This window comes from Scyliorhinus torazame, chromosome 23, assembly GCF_047496885.1.
Source record: "Scyliorhinus torazame isolate Kashiwa2021f chromosome 23, sScyTor2.1, whole genome shotgun sequence".
In the NCBI taxonomy this organism is placed as follows: Eukaryota; Metazoa; Chordata; class Chondrichthyes; order Carcharhiniformes; family Scyliorhinidae; genus Scyliorhinus; species Scyliorhinus torazame.
Genome location: NC_092729.1, coordinates 16,508,429 through 16,527,703, shown reverse-complemented (window position 1 = coordinate 16,527,703; position 19,275 = coordinate 16,508,429). Strand labels below are relative to the sequence as shown.

General features: G+C 51.1%; 1 long non-coding RNA gene across 1 annotated transcript; it reads left to right on the top strand.

The window, feature by feature from the left end:
- The first annotated feature begins 211 nt into the window (after positions 1-211).
- LOC140399705 (uncharacterized) lies at positions 212-19,072 on the top strand. The gene is made up of 2 exons (XR_011937799.1): positions 212-506; positions 18,786-19,072. It is a non-coding gene; the product is annotated as an uncharacterized lncRNA (long non-coding RNA).
- The last annotated feature ends 203 nt before the right edge of the window (positions 19,073-19,275 follow it).

The following is a 19,275-nucleotide window of genomic DNA, read 5'->3' as shown; positions in this document are numbered from 1 at the left end:
ACGAGACAGGATCTAAGATACAGATGTGCTATTAACCTTCATAAAAAAGTACGTTCGTCGAAATTCAGGGGTTTTGATGAACATTTTTACAGGCACTGTGTCTGTATATGTAGTCTAAGCACAGCTTCATTTCGGAGGGTGAGGCTGTCAGCAAGAGGAACACATCATGTGGAACACTAGTGAAGTACACTGCTGTCCCATTTAGGTTTTTCTGCTGAACAGCTGTGTGCGTCTGGCTTTGCTAAAGGCGACATTCATGGAATTAAGGCAGCATTAAGGAAAACACAGTCTCCAATGATATCACCAGGAAGCAGACACGCCCGCTCGTGGGATTAAAAAAGCAGCAACACTCCGTGATTAGATAGAGAAGAGATCTACACCAGCATTCTGACCGTAACTCTGACAGACCCCAGCGAAGATGCAGAAAGCGCTGTTCCTGGTGCTTGTACTGCTCGTGCTGACTCAGTACAATCCTACTGGAGCGAGACCAGATATTATGGAAAGAAGTAAGAATCTCTTAACATTCTCCAACGCTATTGCCGCTGGGGTCAATGCAGATTAATTTTAAATCGGTTGTTTTTTGTTTGAGTGAAACATGTTGATAGGTTTAGAGATGTGGATTGTGAGATTCTAATACAAAGTGAAGAATTCAGCAGAAAACATCTCCATTGGCAAATCTCTGATATTTTAGTCACTATCTGAGTGCATCGCGGGACTTGGTGGTTTAGCGAGCTGATCCACACGGATCAATAATGAAACCACAAGTTACTGAGCGGGGCACGTTGCTGGGTCTGAGTGGGACCATTGATCCGGATAGCAAACTGTGTCATTGTCCTCATTGCAGAATTCAGTTACTGCTCCCGGTCACTGACACTGCTACAGATTGTGAGAGTGTGGACTGTGTGTGAGGAGAGGATCAGAATCTCCATCAGCCATTTCTCCCACTTACTTTTCACTGTACCTTGGTGGAGGGAGGGAGTGAGTTTGTTCAGACAATTAGGTGGAGGGACGGAGTGACTTTGTACAGACCAGGAAGTGCAGGGAGTGAATTTGTACAGACCAGGAGGTGCAGGGAGTGAATTTGTACAGACCAGGAGGTGGAGAGATGGAGTGACTTTGGCCAGACCTGGAGGTGGAGGGAGGGAGTTTGTACAGACCAAGAGGCGGAGGGAGTGAATTTGTACAGACCAGGAGGTGGAGGGAGTGAGTTTGTACAGATAGGAGGTGGAGGAAGCGAGTTTGTACAGACCAGGAGCTGGAGTGAGTGAGTTTGTACGGACCAGGAGGAGGGAGGGAGTGAGTTTGCACAAACCAGGAGGTGGAGGGTGTGAGTTTGTACAGATCAGGTGAGGAGGGAGGGAGGGAGTTTGTACAGACCCCAAGGTGGAGGGAGGAAGTGAGATTGTACAGACCAGGAGGTGGGGGAGGGAGTTTGTACAGACCAGGAGGTGGAGGGAGGAAGTGAGTTAGTACAGACGAGGAGGTGGAGGGAGGGAGTTTGTACAGACCAGGAGGAGAAGGGAGGGAGTGCGTTTGTACAGACTAGGAGGTGCTGGGAGGAATGGAGTTTGTACAGACCAGGAGTTGGAGGAAGTGTGTTTGTACAGACCAGGAGGTGCAGGGAGTGAATTTATACGGCCAGGGGCAGGGGGGACGGAGTAAGTTTGTACAGACCAGGAGGTGGAGGGAGTGAGTATGTACAGACCAGGAGGTGGAGGGAGGGAGTTTGTACAGAGCAGGAGGTGGAGGGAGTGTGTTTGTCCAGACAAGGAGGTGGAGGGAGGGAGTTTGTACAGACCAGGAGGAGAAGGGAGGGAGCGAGTTTGTACAGACCAGGTGGTGGACAGAGGGAATGTGTTTGTACAGATCAGGAGGTTGAGGGAGTGAGTTTGTACAGACCAGGAGCAGAGGGGACGGAGTAAGTTTGTACAGACCAGGAGGTGGAGGGAGTGAGGATGTACAGACCAGGAGGTGGAGGGAGGGAGTTTGTACAGACGAGGAGGTGGGAGGGAGGAGTTTGTACAGATCAGGAGGTGGAGGGAGTGAGTTTGTACCGACCAGGAGGAGGATGGAGGAAGTGAGTTTGTACAGACCAGGAGGTGGAGAGAGGAAGATAGTTTGTGCAGACCAGGAGGTGCAGGGAGTGAACTTATACAGACCAGGAGGTGGAGCGAGGGAGTTTGTACAGACCAGGAGGTGGTGGCGGTGCATTTGTACAGACAAGGAGGTAGAGGAAGTGAGTTTGTACAGACCAGGAGCTGGAGGGAGTGAGTTTGTACAGACCAGGAGGTGGAGGGAGTGAGTTTGTACGGACCAGGAGGTGGAGGGTCTGAGTTTGTGCAGATCAGGATGAGGAGGGAGGGAGTGAGTTTGTAGAGACCAGGAGGTGGAGGGAGGGAGTGAGTTAGTACTGACGAGGAGGAGGAGGGAGGGTGTGAGTTTGTACAGACCAGGCGGTGGAGGGAGTGAGTTTGTACAGACCAGGAAGTGGAGGGAGGGAGGGTGTTTGTACAGACCAGGAGGTGGAGGGATGAAGTGAGTTTGTACAGACCAGGAGGTGGAGGGAGTGAGTTTGTACAGACTAGGAGGAGAAGGGAGGGAGTGCGATTGTACAGACCAGGAGGTGCTGGGAGGGAGTGAGTTTGTACAGACCAGGAGGTGGAGGAAGTGTGTTTGTACAGACCAGGAAGTGCAGGGAGTGAATTTGTACAGACTAAGAGGTGGAGGGAGGGTGTTTGTACAGACCAGGAGGTGGAGGAAGTGTGTTTGTACAGACAAGGAGGTGGAGGGAGTGAGTTTGTACAGACCAGGAGGAGAAGGGAGGGAGTTAGTTTGTACAGACCAGGAGGTGCAGGGAGTGAATTTATGCAGACCAGGAGGTGGAGGGAGTGGGTTTGTACAGACCAGTAGGACGGGGGACGGAGTAAGTTTGTATTGACCAGGATGTGAAGGGAGGAAGTGAGTTTGTGCAGACCAGGAGGTGCAGGGAGTGAGTTTGTACAGACCAGGAGGAGAAGGGAGAGAGTGTGTTTGTACAGACCAGGAGGTGGTGTGAGGGAGTGAGTTTGTACAGACCAGGCTGTGTTGGGAGGGAGTGAGTTTTTACGGACCAGGAGGTGGAGGGAGTGTGTTTGTACAGACAAGGAGGTGGAGCGAGTGAGTTTGTAAAGACCAGGAGGTGGAGGGAGTGAGTTTGTACAGACCAGGAGGTGGTGGGAGGGAGCGAGTTTGTACAGACCAAGAGGTGGAGGTAGTTTGTTTGTACACACAAGGAGGTGGAGTGAAGGAGTGAGTTGTTACCGATCAGGATGTTGAGGGAGTGAGTTTGTACAGACCAGGAGGTGGAGGGAGTGTGTTTGTACAGACCAGGAGGTGGAGGGAGGGAGTGAGTTGTTACCGATCAGGAGGTTGAGGGAGTGAGGTTGTACAGACCAGGAGGAGGGGGGAGGGAGTAAGTTTGTACAGGCCAGGATGTGGAGGGAGAAAGTGAGTTTGTGCAGACCAGGAGGTGCAGTGAGTGAATTTATACAGACCAGGAGGTGGAGTTTGTGGGTTTGTACAGACCAGGATGTGGAGGGGGGAGTGAGTTTGTACAGATCAGGAGGAGGGGGAGCGCGCGAGATTGCACAGACCAGCAGGTGGAGGGACTGTGTTTGTACAGACCATGAGGAGGAGGGAGTGTGTTTGTACAGACCGGGAGGTGGAGGGAGTGAGTGAGATTGTACAGACCAGGATGCGGAGGGAGTGAGTTTGTACAGACCAGGATGTGAAGGGAGTGAATTTGTTCACACCAGGAGGTGGAGGGCGGGACGGATTTTGTACAGATCAGGAGTTGGAGGGAGGGTGTGTGCTTGTACAGACCAGCAGGTGGAGGGATGGAGTGAGTTTGCACAGATCAAGGGGTGGAGGGAGATTGTACAGAACAGGAGGAGGAGGGAGGGAGTGAGTTTGTACAGATAAGGAGGTGGAGGGAGGGTGTTTGTACAGTCCAGTAGGTGGAAGGAGGGAGTTTGTACAGACCAGGAGGTGGAGGGAGGGAGTTTTTACAGACCAGGAGGTGGAAGGAGGGAGTTTGTACAGACCAGGAGGTGGAGGGAGTGAGTTTGTACAGACCAGGTGGAGGAGGGAGTGAGTTTGTACAGACCAGGAGGAGGGGGGAGTGTGTGAGATTGCACAGACCAGTAGGTGGAGCCAGTGTATTTGTACAGACCATGAGGAGGAGGGAGTGTGTTTGTACAGACCGGGAGGTGGAGGGTGTGTGTGAGATTGTACAGTCCAGGATGTATAGGGAGTGAGTTTGTATAGACCAGGATGTGCAGGGAGTGAATTTGTTCACACCAGGAGGAGGAGGGAGGAAGTGAGTTTGTACAGACCCGGAGGTGGGGGAGGGAGTTTGTACAGACCCCGAGGTGGAGGGAGGAAGTGAGTTTGTACAGACCAGGAGTTGGGGGAGGGAGTTTGTACAGACCAGGAGTTGGAGGGAGGAAGTGAGTTAGTACAGACCAGGAGGTGGAGGGAGGGAGTTTGTACAGACCAGGAGGAGAAGGGAGGGAGTGCGTTTGTACAGACTAGGAGGTGCTGGGAGGGATGGAGTTTGTACAGACCAGGAGGTGGAGGAAGTGTGTTTGCACAGACCAGGAGGTGCAGGGAGTGAATTTATACAGGCCAGGAGCAGGGGTGACGGAGTAAGTTTGTACAGACCAGGAGGTGGAGGGAGTGAGTATGTACAGACCAGGAGGTGGAGGGAGGGAGTTTGTACAGAGCAGGAGGTGGAGGGAGTGTGTTTGTCCAGACAAGGAGGTGGAGCGAGGGAGTTTGTACAGACCAGGAGGAGAAGGGAGGGAGCGAGATTGTACAGACCAGGTGGTGGAGAGAGGGAATGTGTTTGTACAGATCAGGAGGTTGAGCGAGTGAGTTTGTACAGACCAGGAGCAGGGGGGACGGAGTAAGTTTGTACAGACCAGGAGGTGGAGGGAGTGAGTTTGTACAGACGACGAGTTGGGAGGGAGGAGTTTGTACACACCAGGAGGTGGAGGGAGTGAGTTTGTACCGACCAGGAGGAGGATGGATGGAGTGAGTTTGTACAGACCAGGAGGTGGAGAGAGGAAGATAGTTTGTGCAGACCAGGAGGTGCAGTGAGTGAATTTATACAGACCAGGAGGTGGAGCGAGGGAGTTTGTACAGACCAGGAGGTGGAGGGAGTGCGTTGTACAGACAAAGAGGTAGAGGAAGTGAGTTTGTACAGACCAGGAGCTGGAGGGAGTGAGTTTGTATAGACCAGGAGGTGGAGGGAGTGAGTTTGTACGAACCAGGAGGTGAAGGGTCTGAGTTTGTACAGATCAGGATGAGGAGGGAGGGAGTGAGTTTGTAGAGACCAAGAGGTGGAGGGAGGGAGTGAGTTTGTACAGACCAGGAGGTGGAGGGAGTGAGTTTTTACAGACCAGGAGGAGAAGGGAGGGAGTGCGTTTGTACAGACCAGGAGGTGCTGGGAGGGAGTGAGTTTGTACAGACCAGGAGGCGGAGGAGGTGTGTTTGTACAGACCTGGAAGTGCAGGGAGCGAATTTATACAGACTAGGAGGTGGAGAGAGGGTGTTTGTACAGACCAGGAGGAGAAGGGATGGAGTTAGTTTGTACAGACCAGGAGGTGCAGGGAGTGAATTTATGCAGACCAGGATGTGGAGGGAGTGGGTTTGTCCAGAACAGTAGGAGGGGGGACGGAGTAAGTTTGTATAGACCAGGATGTGAAGGGAGGAAGTGTGTTTGTGCAGACCAGGAGGTGCAGGGAGTGAGTTTGTACAGACCAGTAGGTAGAGGGAGTGAGTTTGTACAGACCAGGAGGTGGAGGGAGGGAGTTTGTACAGACCAGGAGGAGAAGGGAGGGAGTGTGTTTGTACAGACCAGGAGGTGCTGGGAGGGAGTGAGTTTGTACAGACCAGGATGTGTTGGGAGGGAGTGAGTTTGTACGGACCAGGAGGTGGAGGGAGTGTGTTTGTACAGACAAGGAGGTGGAGCGAGTGAGTTTGTAAAGACCACGAGGTGGAGGGAGTGAGTTTGTACAGACCAGGAGGTGGTGGGAGGGAGCGAGTTTGTACAGACCAGGAGGTGGAGGGAGTTTGTTTGTACAGACCTGGAGGTGGAGGGAGGGAGTGAGTTGTTACCGATCAGGAGGTTGAGGGAGTGAGGTTGTAAAGACCAGGAGGAGGGGGGAGGGAGTAAGTTTGTACAGGCCAGGATGTGGAGGGAGAAAGTGAGTTTGTGCAGACCAGGAGGTGGAGGGAGTGAATTTATACAAACCATGAGGTGGAGTTTGTGAGTTTGTACAGACCAGGATGTGGAGGGGGGAGTGAGTTTATGCAGACCAGGAGGTGTAGGGAGTGAGTTTGTACAGACCAGTAGGTAGAGGGAGTGAGTTTGTACAGACCAGGAGGTGGAGGGAGGGAGTTTGTACAGACCAGGAGGAGAAGGGAGGGAGTGTGTTTGTACAGACCAGGAGGTGCTGGGAGGGAGTGAGTTTGTACAGACCAGGATGTGTTGGGAGGGAGTGAGTTTGTACGGACCAGGAGGTGGAGGGAGTGTGTTTGTACAGACAAGGAGCTGGAGCGAGTGAGTTTGTAAAGACCAGGAGGTGGAGGGAGTGAGTTTGTACAGACCAGGAGGTGGTGGGAGGGAGCGAGTTTGTACAGACCAGGAGGTGGAGGGAGTTTGTTTGTACAGACAAGGAGGTGGAGTGAAGGAGTGAGTTGTTACCGATCAGGATGTTGAGGGAGTGAGTTTGTACAGACCAGGAGGTGGAGGGAGTGTGTTTGTACAGACCAGGAGGTGGAGGGAGGGAGTGAGTTGTTACCGATCAGGAGGTTGAGGGAGTGAGGTTGTATAGACCAGGAGGAGTGGGGAGGGAGTAAGTTTGTACAGGCCAGGATGTGGAGGGAGAAAGTGAGTTTGTGCAGACCAGCAGGTGCAGGGAGTGAATTTATACAGACCAGGACGTGGAGTTTGTGAGTTTGTACAGACCAGGATGTGGAGGGGGGAGTGAGTTTGTACAGATCAGGGGGAGGGGGGAGCGCGTGAGATTGCACAGACCAGCAGGTGGAGGGAGTGTGTTTGTACAGACCATGAGGAGGAGGGAGTGTGTTTGTACAGACCGGGAGGTGGAGAGAGTGAGTGAGATTGTACAGAGCAGGATGTGGAGGGAGTGAGTTTGTACAGACCAGGATGTGCAGGGAGTGAATTTGTTCACACCAGGAGGTGGAGGGCGGGACGGATTTTGTACAGATCAGGAGTTGGAGGGAGGGTGTGTGTTTGTACAGACCAGGAGGTGGAGGGATGGAGTGAGTTTGTACAGATCAGGGGGTGGAGGGGGTGAGTTTGTACAGAACAGGAGGAGGAGGGAGGGAGTGAGTTTGTACAGATAAGGAGGTGGAGGGAGAGTGTTTGTACAGTCCAGTCGGTGGAAGGAGGGAGTTTTTACAGACCAGGAGGTGGAGGGAGGGAGTTTTTACAGACCAGGAGGTGGAAGGATGGAGTTTGTACAGACCAGGAGGTGGAGGGAGTGAGTTTGTGCAGACCAGGTGGAGGAGGGACTGAGTTTGTACAGACCAGGAGGTGGCGGGAGGGAGTGAGTTTGTACCGACTAGAATGTGGAGGGAGGGAGTGAGTTTGTACAGACCAGGAGGAGGAGGGAGCGAGTGAGTTTGTACAGACTAGGAGGTGGAAGGAGGGAGGTAATTTGTACCGACCAGGGTGTGGAGGGAGGGAGTGAGTTTTTACCGACCAGGATGTGGAGGGAGGGAGTGATTTTGTACAGACCAGGAGGAAGAGGGAGGGAGTGAGTTTGTACAGACCAGGAGGTGGAGGGAGGGAGTGAGTTTGTACCGACCAGGATGTGGAGGGAGGGAGTGATTTTGTACAGACCAGGAGGAGGAGGGAGGGAGTGAGTTTGTACAGACCAGGAGGTGGAGGGAGGGAGTGAGTTTGTACCGACCAGGATGTGGAGGGAGGGAGTGAGTTTGTTCAGACCAGGAGGTGGAGGGAGGGAGTGAGTTTATAAAGACCAGGATGTGGAGGGGGGGAGTGAGTTTGTACAGATCAGGAGGAGGGGGGAGTGTGTGATTGCACAGACCAGTAGGTGGAGGCAGTGTATTTGTACAGACCATGAGGAGGAGGGAGTGTGTTTGTACAGACCGGGAGGTGGAGGGAGTGTGTGAGATTGTACAGACCATGATGTGGAGGGAGTGAGTTTGTATAGACCAGGATGTGCAGGGAGTGAATTTGTTCACACCAGGAGGTGGAGGGAGGGACGGAGTTTGTACAGATCAGGAGGTGGAGGGAGGGTGTGTGTTTGTACAGACCAGGATGTGGAGGGAGGGAGTGAGTTTGTACAGACCAGGAGGAGGAGGGAGTGAGTGAGTTTGTACAGTCCAGGATGTGGAGGGTGGGAGTGAGTTTGTACCGACCAGGATGTGGAGGGAGGGAGTGAGTTTGTACAGACCAGGAGGTGGAGGGAGGGAGTGAGTTTGTACAGACCAGGAGGTGGAGGGAGGGAGTGAGTTTGTACAGACCAGGATGTGGAGGGAGGGAGGGAGTTTGTGCTTTTTCCCGACTGTTTTGTTCTCTCTCTTTCTTCGGGCCTCATTTTGGGAGCCGTTCGGAGGAGGAAGAGCAGTCTCTGTGAGTATAAAAATCTAACAGTAACTTCCTGTTTTCCCCAAAAAAAAGTGACGTCAGAGGGAAGCTGTGATCTGATTGGTTGATAGCAAATCTGCCCCAAATTTAAAAACATACACAGCGAAACTCGTAACCATAAATTGAACTAATTAACTAAGTGATGGCTGGTCAGGTGATGTGCTTGAGCTGCTTGATGTGGGAGCTGTCATATCCCATTGCGAGCTGCAGCGACCACATCTGCAGTAAGTGTTGTCTGCTCGAAGAGCTCTGGCTCAGAGTTGATGAGCTGGAGTCTGAGCTTCAAACACTGAGGCACATCCGGGAGGGGGAGACTTACCTGGACACTGTGTTTCATGAGGCAGTCACACCTGTCAGAATAAGTAGTTTAAATCCAGCCAGTGTCCTGGGGCAGCAGGGTGTGACTCAAATCAGGCAGGTAAAGGGAACCAGCAGTCAGGAACTCAGGAACATCAGCCCTTGACCCTGTCCAACAGGTATGAGGCACTTGCTCTCTGTGTGGATGGCGAACAGGGCTGCAGGAAGGATGAGTCAGCTGACCAAGGCACCATGGTTCAGCTGGCCATTCAAGGGGAGGGAGTAAATAGGCAAGTTGTAGTTGTTGGGGATTCTATTATCAGGGGGTTAGATAGTACCCTTTGTGAGCATGATAAAGAGTGCCGCATGGGATGTTGCCTGCCCGGTGCTAGAGTGCGGGTCATCTCTGACCGGCTTTAAAGGATACTGGAGAGGGAGGAGGAGGATCCAGTTGTTGCGGTCCATGTCGGTATCAACAACATAGGCAAGTCTAGAAAAGAGGACCTGTTTAGAGATTATAAAGAGCTAGGATTCAAATTAAAAACCAGGTCCTCAAGGGTCATAATGTCCGGATTACTGCCCGAGCCACGTGCAAATTGGCATAGGGAGGCAAGAATAAGGGAAGTTAACACGTGGCTGACCTAGCCAGTTCTGTATCCACCTTGCCAGCTCACCCCTGATGCCGTGTGACTTCATCTTTTGTACTAGTCTACCATGAGGGACCTTGTCAAACGCCTTACTGAAGTCCATATAGATAACATCCACTGCCCTACCTGCATCAATCATCTTAGTGACCTCCTCGAAAAACTCTATCAAGTTAGTGAGACACGACCTCCCCTTCACAAAACCATGCTGCCTCTCACTAATACGTCCATTTGCTTCCAAATGGGAGTAGATCCTGTCTCGAAGAATTCTCTCCAGTAATTTCCCTACCACTGAAGTAAGGCTCACCGGCCTGTAGTTCCCTGGATTATCCTTGCTACCCTTCTTAAACAGAGGAACATCATTGGCTATTCTCCAGTCCTCCGGGACATCCCCTGAAGACAGTGAGGATCCAAAGATTTCTGTCAAGGCCTCAGCAATTTCCTCTCCAGCCTCCTTCAGTATTCTCGGGTAGATCCCATCAGGCCCTGGGGACTTATCTACCTTAATATTTTTAAAGACACCCAACACCTCGTCTTTTTGGATCTCAATGTGACCCAGGCTATCTATACACCCTTCTCCAGACTCAACATCTACTAATTTCTTCTCTTTGGTGAATACTGATGCAAAGTATTCATTTAGTACCTCGCCCATTTCCTCTGGCTCCACACATAGATTCCCTTGCCTATCCTTCAGTGGGCCAACCCTTCCCCTGGCTTCCCTCTTGCTTTTTATGTACGTGTAAAAAGCCTTGGGATTTTCCTTAACCTTATTTGCCAATGACTTTTCGTGACCCCTTCTAGCCCTCCTGACTCCTTGCTTAAGTTCCTTCCTACTTTCCTTATATTCCCCGCAGGCTTCGTCTGTTCCCAGCCTTTTAGCCCTGACAAATGCCTCCTTTTTCTTTTTGACGAGGCCTACAATATCTCTCATTATCCAAGGTTCCCGAAAATTGCCGTATTTATCCTTCTTCCTCACAGGAACATGCCGGTCCTGAATTCCTTTCAACTGCCACTTGAAAGCCTCCCACATGTCAGATGTTGATTTGACCTCAAACATCCGCCCCCAATCTATGTTCTTCAGTTCCCGCCTAATATTGTTATAATTAGCCTTCCCCCAATTTAGCACATTCATCCTAGGACCACTCTTATCCTTGTCCACCAGTACTTTAAAACTTACTGAATTGTGGTCACTGTTACCGAAATGCTCCCCTACTGAAACATCTACCACCTGGCCGGGCTCATTCCCCAATACCAGGTCCATTACCGCCCCTTCCCGAGTTGGACTGTCTGCATATTGTTTTAAGAAGCCCTCCTGGATGGTCCTTACAAACTCCGCCCCGTCTAAGCCCTGGCACTACGTGAGTCCCAGTCAATATTGGTGAAGTTGAAGTCTCCCATCACCACAACCCTGTTGTTTTTACTCTTTTCCAAAATCTGTCTACCTATCTGCTCCTCTATATCCCGCTGGCTGTTGGGAGGCCTGTAGTAAACCCCCAACATTGTGACTGCACCCTTCTTATTCCTGATGTCTACCCATATAGCCTCACTGCCCTCTGAGGTGTCCTCCCGCAGTACAGCTGTGATATTCTCCCGAACCAGTAGCGCAACTCCGCCTCCCATTTTACATCCCCCTCTATCCCGCCTGAAACATCTAAATCCTGGAAGGTGTAGCTACCAATCCTGCCCTTCCCTCAACCAGGTCTCTGTAATGGCAACAACATCATAGTTCCAAGTACTAATCCAAGCTCTAAGTTCATCTGCCTTACCCGTAATACGTCTTGCATTAAAACATATGCACTTCAGGCCACCAGACCCGCTGTGTTCAGCAACTTCTGCCTGTCTGCTCTGCCTCAGAGCCCCACAGTCCCTATTCCCTAGTTCTCCCTCAATGCTCTCACCTTCTGACCTATTGCTCCCGTGCCCACCCCCCTGCCATACTAGTTTAAACCCTCCCGTGTGACACTAGCAAACCTCGCGGCCAGGATATTTATGCCTGTCCGGTTTAGATGCAACCCGTCCTTCTTATATAGGTCACACCTGCCCCGGAAGAGCTCCCAGTGGTCCAGATAACGGAAACCCTCCCTCCTACACCAGCTGTTTAGCCACGTGTTTAGCTGCTCTATCTTCCTATTTCTAGCCTCACTGGCACGTGGCACAGGGCGTAATCCCGAGATTACAACCCTAGAGGTCCTGTCTTTTAACTTTCTGCCTAGCTCCCTGAACTCCTGCTGCAGGACCTCATGCCCCTTCCTGCCAATGTCGTTAGTACCAATATGTACAACGACCTCTGCCTGTTTGCCCTCCTTGGGTGTGACCACATTTACATAACTGCGATCTATGACGCTTTCCGCCACCTGCATCCAATTGCTGCTCCAACCGAGCCATGCGGTCTGTGAGGAGCTCCAGTTGGGTGCACTTTCTGCAGATCAAGCCATCTGGAACGCTGGAATCCTCCCGGACCTGCCACATCTCACAGTCAGAGCACTGCAACCCTCGAACTGACATTGCGTCAATTAATTAAAATTTACTTTTTTTTAATTTTTTTAAAATATATATGTTTTTAAATTTCAAAGTTACTGTTAACTATCTGTTTCCTAGCACAAGATTTCTAATAGAAATGCGAAAGCTAAATATAGTACTCTACGATCTCTGGCTTAGATACCCCTCTCAATTATAATTAAGTAATTATGTTTAATTAGTTACCAATGCTTAATTTTTTAAATTTAGTGTAGATTCCCAACGAGCCACTTGGGTCACAGCTTTTCTGTGATGTCACTTCAGTTCCCCCCCCCCCCCCCCCGACACACACAATTTGAAAAAGGTATAAAAGTTAAAATGAGTAAAAATCACTTACTTACCTCCTTACCTTCTGAGTGTCTTAGATGTTCTCAGGTTCTCTCCCTGACAGAGACTGCTCTTCCACCTCCGAACCTTGACCTGCACAATGCTAATAATATAATATAATAATAACATAATATGGCACTTACCTCACACCAATGGGTCTTATTATTAGGTTAGAGGAGGAGGGCGGGTGGGAGACACTACACGTGTCGTGTCTCGGGTTTCCTCTCCACAAGAATGTATTGGTTTGGGGGGTGGTTCCCAGAAGTCCGCGGGTCGAAAAATATTAAACAGAAAAGAAGTGTTTTTTTAAGAGGATAAACTTACCTCCCAGAAATCACGAGCGCACCGCTCCCGCTGAATTCGACTGGCCTGTTCCTGTGAAGGTAAGTGTTTTTAAAGGATAAACTTACCTCCCAGAAATCACTTGCGCACCGCTCCCGCTGAAATCGACTGGCCTGCTCCTGTGAAGGTAAGTGTTTTTAAAGGATACACTTACCTCCCTGAAATCACTTGCGCACCGCCCGCTGAAATCGACTGGCCTGCTCCTGTGAAGGTAAGTGTTTTTAAAGGATACACTTACCTCCCTGAAATCACTTGCGCACCGCTCTCGCTGAAAGAGCCTAGTGGGAAAGACAGTAGAACAGCAATGGCAGGAATTTCTGGGAGTAATTGAGGACACAGTGCAGAGGTTCATCCCAAAGAAAAGAAAGGTTATCAGAGGGGGGGATTAGGCAGCCATGGCTGACAAAGGAAGTTAGGGAATGCATCAAAGCAAAAGAGAAAGCCTACAATGTGGCAAAGAGTAGTGGGAAGTCAGAAGACTGGGACGGCTGCAAAAACAAACAGAGGATAACAAAGAGAAGTAAGGAAAGAGAGGATCAATTATGGAGGTAGGCTAGCCAGTAACATTAGGAATGAGACTGAAAGTTTCTTGAAATACATTAAAACAAACGGGAAGCAAAAGAAGACATTGGGCCGCTCCAAAATGACGCTGGTGATCTAGTGATGGGAGACAAGGAAATAGCTGAGGAACTAAATAAGTACTTTGCGTTAGTCTTCACATTAGAAGACATGAGTAATATCCCAACAATTCAGGAGAGTCAGGGGGCAGAGTTGAATATGGTATCCATCACAAAGGAGAACGTGCTGGAGAAACTAAGAGGTCTAAAAATTGATAAATCTGTGGGCCCAGATGGGCTACACCCTAGAGTTCTAAAGAAGATAGCTGAAGAAATAGTGGAGGCGTTAGTTATGATATTTCAAAAGTCACTGGAGTCAGGGAAAGTCCCAGAGGATTGGAAAATCGCTATTGTAACCCCCCTGTTCAAGAAGGGAACAAGGAAAAAGATGGAAAATTATAGGCCAATTAGCCTAACCTCGGTGGTTGGCAAGATTCTAGAATCCATTGTTAAGGATGAAATTTCTAAATTCTTGGAAGTGCAGGGTCGGATTAGGACAAGTCAGCATGGATTTAGTAAGGGAAGGTCGTGCCTGACAGACCTGTTAGAGTTCTTTGAAGAGATAACAAATAGGTTAGACCAAGGAGAGCCAATGGATGTTATCTACCTTGACTTCCAAAAGGCCTTTGACAAGGTGCCTCACGGGAGAATGCTGAGTAAAATAAGGGGGTGAGTTTGTACAGACCAGGATGTGGAGGGAGGGAGGGAGTTTGTGCAGACCAGTAGGTGCAGGGAGTAAATTTATGCAGACCAGGAGGTGCAGAGAGTGAGTTTGTGCAGACCAAGAGATGGATCGAGTGAGTTTGTACAGACCAGGAGGTGGAGGGAGTGGGTTTGTACAGACCAGGAAGTGAAGGGAGTGTGTTTGTACAGACCAGGATGTGGACGGAGGGTGTTTGTACAGACCAGGAGGAGGGAGGTAGTGTATTTGCACAGACCAGGAGGTGGAGGGAGTGAGTTTGTTCAGACCAGGAGGAGGAGGGAGGGAGGGGGTTTGTACAGACCAGGAGCTGGAGGGAGGGAGTTTGTATAGACCAGGAGGTGGAGGGAGTGAGTTTGTACAGGCCAGGGGGTGCAGGGAGTGAATTTATAGACTAGGAGGTGGAGGGAGGGAGTTTGTACAGACCAGGAGGTGGAAGGAGGGATTCCGTTTGTACAGATCGGGAGGAGGAGGGAGTGAGTTTGTACAGACCAGGAGGTGGAGGGAGTGAGTTTGTTCTGACCAGGAGAAGGGGGGAGGGAGTTGGTTTGTACAGACCAGGATGTGCAGGGAGTGAATTTATACAGAACAGGAAGTGGAGGGAGTGAGTTTGTACAGACCAGGGGGTGGAAGGAGAGAGTCAGTTTGTACAGATCAGGAGGTTGAGGTAGTGAGTTTGCACAGACCAGGAAGTAGAGGGAGGGAGTTTGTACAGACCTGGAGGTGGAGGGAGTGAGTTTGTACAGACCTGGAGGTGGAGGGAGTGAGTCTGTACAGAACAGGAGGTGTCGGGAGAGAGGGAGTTTGTACCGACCAGGACGTGGAGGGAGGGAGTGAGTTTGTACAGACCAGGAGGTGGAGGGAGGGAGTGAGTTTGCACAGACCAGGATGTGGAGGGAGGGATTTGGTGCAGACCAGGAGGTGCAGGGAGTAAATTTATGCAGACCAGGAGGTGCAGAGAGTGAGTTTGTACAGACCAGGAGCTGGAGGGAGTGAGTTTGTTCAGACCAGGAGGAGGAGGGAGGGAGGGAGTTTGTACAGACCAGAAGGTGCAGGGAGTGAATTTATACAGACCACGAGGTGGAGGGAGTGAGTTTGTACAGACCAGGAGGTGGAGGGAGGGAGTGAGTTTGTGCAGACCAGAAGGTGGAGGGAGTGAATTTGTACAGACCAGGAGGTGGAGGGACGGAGTGACTTTGTACAGATCATTAGGAGGAGGGAGGGAGTGAGTTTGTACAGACCATGAGGTGGAGGGAGGGAGGGAGTTTGTGCAGACCAGAAGGTGGAGGGCCTGAGTTTGTAAAGACCAGGAGGTGGAGGGAGTGAGTTTGTACAGACCAGGAGGAGGAGAGAGGGCAGTGAGTTCGTACAGAACAGGATGAGGAGAGAGGGAGTGAGTTTGTACAGACAATGGAGTTGGAGGGAGGAAGTGAGTTTGTACCGAGCAGGATGTGGAGGGAGGGAGTGAGTTTGTACAGACCAGGAGGTGGAGGGTGGAAGGGAGTTTGTGCAGACCAGGAGGTGGAGGGAGTGAGTTTGTGCAGACCAGCAGGTGCAGGGAGTAAATATATGCAGACCAGGAGGTGCAGAGAGTGAGTTTGTGCAGACCAAGAGGTGGAGCGAGTGAGTCTGTACAGACCAGGAGGTGGAGTGAGTGAGTTTGTACAGACCAGGAAGTGGAGGGTCTGTGTTTGTACAGACCAGGAGGTGGACGGAGGGTGTTTGTACAGACCAGGAGGAGGGAGGGAGTGTATTTGCACAGTCCAGTAGGTGGAGGGAGTGAGTTTGTTCAGACCAGGAGGAGGAGGGAGGGAGGGAGTTTGTACAGACCAGGAGGTGAAAGGAGGGAGTTTGTACAGACCAGGAGGTGGAGGGAGTGAGTTTTTACCGACCAGGAGGTGCAGGGAGTGAATTTATACAGACCAGGAGGGGGAGGGAGTGAGTTTCTACAGACCAGGAGGTGGAAGGAGGGAGTCAGTTTGTACAGATCAGGAGGAGGGGGGAGTGTGTTTGTACAGACCAGGAGGTGGAGGGAGTGAGTTTGTACAGACCAGGAGGTGGAGGGAGGGAGTTTTTACAGACCAGGAGGTGCAGGGAGTGAATTTATACAGACCAGGAGGTGGAGGGAGTGAGTTTCTACAGACCAGGAGGTGGAAGGAGGGAGTCAGTTTGTACAGATCAGGAGGAGGAGGGAGTGAGTTTGTACAGACCAGGAGGTGGAGGGAGTGAGTTTGTTCAGACCAGGAGGAGGAGGGAGGGAGGGAGTTTGTACAGACCAGGATGTGCAGGGAGTAAATTTATACAGACCATGAGGTGGAGGGAGTGAGTTTGTACAGACCAGGAGGTGGAAGGAGGGAGTCAGTTTGTACAGATCAGGAGGTTGGGGGAGTGAGTTTACACAGACCAGGAGGTAGAGGGAGGGAGTTTGTACAGACCTGGAGGTGGAGGGAGGGAGTGAGTTTGTACCGACCAGGAGGTGCAGGGAGTGCATTTGTACAGACCAGGAGGAGGAGGGAGTGTGTTTTTACAGACCGGGAGGTGGAGGGAGTGCGTTTCTGCAGATCAGGATGAGGAGGGAGGGAGTGAGTTTGTACAGACCAGGAGGCGGAGGGAGGGAGTGAGCTTGTACCGACCAGGATGTGGAGGGAGGGAGTGAGTTTATACAGACCAGGAGGTGGAGGGAGTGGGTTTTACAGACCAGGAGGTGGAGTGAGTGAGTTTGTGCAGACCAGGTCGTGGAGGGAGTGCTTTTGTTACAGACAAGGAGGTGGAGGGAGTGAGTTTGTACAGACCTGGAGGTGGAGGGAGTGAGTTTCTACAGACCTGGAGGTGGAGGGAGTGAGTTTGTACAGAACAGGAGGTGTCGGGAGAGAGGGAGTTTGTACCGACCAGGATGTGGAGGGAGGGAGTGAGTTTGTACAGACCAGGAGGTGGAGGGAGGGAGTGAGTTTGCACAGACCAGGATGTGGAGGGAGGGACGGAGTATTTGCAGACCAGGAGGTGCAGGGAGTACATTTATGCAGACCAGGAGGTGCAGAGAGTGAGTTTGTGCAGACTAAGAGGTGGAGCGAGTGAGTTTGTACAGACCAGGAGGAGGGAAGGAGTGTGTTTGCACAGACCAGGAGCTGGAGGGAGTGAGTTTGTTCAGACCAGGAGGTGGAGGGAGGGAGGGAGTTTGTACAGACCAAGAGGTGCAGGGAGTGAATTTATACAGACCAGGAGCTGGAGGGAGTGAGTTTGTACAGACCAGGAGGTGGAGGGAGGGAGTGAGTTTGTGCAGACCAGGAGGTGCACGGAGTGAATTTATACAGACCAGGAGGTGGAGGGGGTGTTTGTACAGAGCAGGAGGTGGAGGGAGTGAGTTTGTACTGACCAGGAGGTGGAGGGTGTGAGTTTGTACAAACCTGGAGGTGGATGGAGTGAGTTTGTACAGAACAGGAGGTGGAGGGAGGGAGTTTGTACAGACCTGGACGTGGAGGGAGTGTATTTGTACAGACCAGGAGGAGGAGGTAGTGTGTTTGTACAGACCGGGAGGTGGAGGGAGTTAGTTTGTACAGATCTGGCTGAAGAGGGAGGGAGTGAGTTTGTACAGACCTGGAGGCGGAGGGAGGGAGTGAGCTTGTACCGACCAGGATGTGGAGGGAGGGAGGGAGTTTGTACAGGCCATGATGTGGAGGGAGGGAGTGAGTTTGTGCAGACCAGGAGGTGGAGGGCGTGAGTTGTACAGGCCAGCAGGTGGAGGGAGTGACTTTGTATAGACCAGGTCGTGGATGGAGTGAGTTTGTACAGACCAGGTCGTGGAGGGAGTGATTTTGTTGCAGACCAGGAGGTGGAGGGAGTGAGATTGTACAAATCAGGAGGTGGAGGGAGGGGAGTGAGTTTGTACAGACCAGGATGTGGAGGGTGTGAGTTTGTACAGACCAGGAGGTGGAGGGAGTGAGATTGTACAAATCAGGAGGTGGAGGGAGGGGAGTGAGTTTGTACAGACCAGGATGTGGAGGGTGTGAGTTTGTACAGACCAGGAGGTTGTTGGAGTGAGTTTGTACAGACCAGGTCGTGGCGGGAGTGAGTGTGTTCAGATCTGGAGCTGGAGAGACGGAGTGACTTTATTCAAATGTCCCTATTAGGGGCAGCGCGGTAGCATTGTGGACAGCACAATTGCTTCACAGCTCCAGGGTCCCAGGTTCGATTCCGGCTTGGGTCACTGTCTTTTCGAATTCTGCACATCCTCCCCGTGTCTGCGTGGGTTTCCTCCGGCTGCTCCCGTTTCCTCCCACAGCCCAAAGATGTGCAGGTTAGGTGGATTGGCTATGATAAATTGCCCTTAGTATCCAAAATTGCCCTTAGTGTTGGGTGGGGTTACTGGGTTATGGGGATAGGGTGGAGGTGTGGACCTTGGGTAGGGTGCTCTTTCCAAGAGCCGGTGCAGACTCGATGGGCCGAATGGCCTCCTTCTGCACTGTGAATTCTATGAAAGTCTTGGAGTGGGAGGCTGTAAACTGTGGAATATTATTATATGCAACAAACCTAATGTTGCTGCTTTGTGCCGAGTTTGTCCCCGTCACGCTGACAGATTCTGCTTTCTGTTTTCTCATTGTTCTCCATCAGACTGAATAACCCGTAATTAATTCCTTCATCATGTTTTCTTTTACTTTTAGTTGTTGGTCGTCCAAAAGGTGCGGTTTTCCACAAGCCAATCACTGGGGAGATGGCACGTGACTTTCTCCCTTCCCGAAACGATGATGGGTCAAAATCGGATTGAAGGTAAAGATGAATGATCCAGTGAGGGACGACCATCAACCCGGGATCTCCATGTTCTCACTGAATGGAAGCTTCTTTCCTGGACAACAGGCTAATTGATTACTTCACTCCTCTGACACCTGACCTTGTAATCCTGCTGTCTGGATAATGGCCTGTAATCAGAAATAAAACTTATTGCATTGGTCACTGCTTCATGTCTTGTTTACCCTCAGGATCAGGCTGTCTGTAGCGAAGGTGTCCGGTTTGAATTGAGGCTGGGAACAGATGTGTACATTCCAGGTAAAGGGAAGGGGACGTCGGTGCAAATGGTCTGAGATAAGATAGGGGGCCACAATATCAGCTCTCTGACCATTTACATGTGAGGGTGTCTCACAAGTACTGGGCTAT